The sequence below is a fragment of the Octodon degus genome, unplaced genomic scaffold (genome assembly GCF_000260255.1).
Source record: "Octodon degus isolate 3935 unplaced genomic scaffold, OctDeg1.0 scaffold00526, whole genome shotgun sequence".
Taxonomy (NCBI): domain Eukaryota; kingdom Metazoa; phylum Chordata; class Mammalia; order Rodentia; family Octodontidae; genus Octodon; species Octodon degus.
In genome coordinates this window covers 28,588-30,168 of record NW_004525102.1, presented here as the reverse complement: position 1 = coordinate 30,168, position 1,581 = coordinate 28,588, and the positions used below count along the sequence as shown (strand labels likewise).

The window sequence follows — 1,581 nt, the reverse complement described above, 5'->3', positions numbered from 1 at the left end:
TATTAGTACAGATCTTTCTTCTTATTCAATTAAGAGAAAGTAGCTGTACATCTATCCTATTTTGTAGATGCAGATTCAAAATTGTCCTTCATTTATATCACTTTTTTTGTTCAGGTTTGTCAGAGATGGGTATTCCATTGCCATTCAAATATTGTAGGTGTATGGATTCAGTAAAATATTCCAATATAGTCCAGTATTCCACAATAGTAGCACGTTATCCACAGAACTGGCAATGTCTGAATCAGATGATTTGTGCCTTCCACAACTCAGCATAGTCACATGGCTTTACTTTTAATACCTCATTTCTATACTTTTCTGCTGAATGGTTAAGACCAAGATAAAGTAAGTCCTATATAACAAAGAATGTAACTTTTGTATCTGACAGGGTCAGTCAAGGATCACTCTCTAAGAGTTGTAACCACATGGTGAGACCCTGCAAGAATCAAATACATAAAAAGTAAAGTTACCCAGTTGTGTTAGGGCTGCTACACCAATTTCTGTGCCCCTGCTGCTGGAAGAGTAGTGTGCCTGGCCCCCTATGCTTTCATCACTGCTCAGTGCAGGGCCAAGCTCTTCAGGCAATTTCCATTATGTCTCTGGGAACTACCCAAGTGTTTCCATATAGTTGATTAGATGCATTTAACTGGTATCAGACCAATGTAGATGGTGTAGTAATTAGAAACTGTTATCGACTTGTTTTATTTTTACTTTTTTCTAGAAAAAATAAATCTCAATTTTTTTTCAGCTGTATAGAAAGAAATCATGTCAATTTTGGGAAAAATAGATCTACCTGCAGGAAAGCAGTAAGGTAAGTAAAAATATTAGGACTGAATAGTGAGATGTCATGTTTTCTCCTATGTGACTGAGAAAAGTAAGTACAAATTCCTAATGAGGGGTGGCAAGGAACCAGAATGTACAATTTTGTCACTCGGGAGTCTTCACTGGGACGGTAAAGGAAAAGGAAGAAGGGTGGATGGGGTTGAAAGAGATGAAGATAGGCTAAATGCACACAGTAAACCAAACAAAGCACGCCATTCTGTAGTACTAAGTAGCACTAATAAAAATGAAAATGAAGTGTTAACATTTCATTTCTTTATTATGTTTTATAAAGTGTCCTCATTGTTTTTACAAACATTATTGTAGTACCTTCTGTTTTGTAAGACCGCTGAATGATTATGCATGCCAGACACAGTGAATATCCACTTTTGTAAATTTTTCTTTTGTTTTCTTTTTTTCTGCGTGTATGTTTTTAGAGAAGTGTCTACAGGGTGCTCAGGGATCAGTAATAGATCAGACTTCTAGTGATCTACCACTTTACAGCCTCCCAAGAGCTGGGATTATAGGCGTTCGCTACTGTGCCGTTTCAATTGCCATTTCAAGGAGCACTGGGGTTGGGGTGGGTACTCTAGGCCTTCGGATTGAACCAGTGGCCACTCTACCTGCATGTAGGCACTTAATCCATTGAACTATTTGACTGGCCCCTCACAATTAATATTGCTAAATCATTCGATGTTAATCTGGAGGCAAGAGGTACTTTGAGACAAATAATTATTTGTGGTGTGAGCTTTTATGGATCAGAAG

At 37.7% G+C, this 1,581-nt stretch overlaps 1 pseudogene; it reads right to left on the bottom strand.

The window, feature by feature from the left end:
* Positions 1 to 303, bottom strand: part of LOC101590087 — a 2,663-nt pseudogene extending 2,360 nt beyond the window's left edge.
* Positions 304 to 1,581: the final 1,278 nt, after the last annotated feature.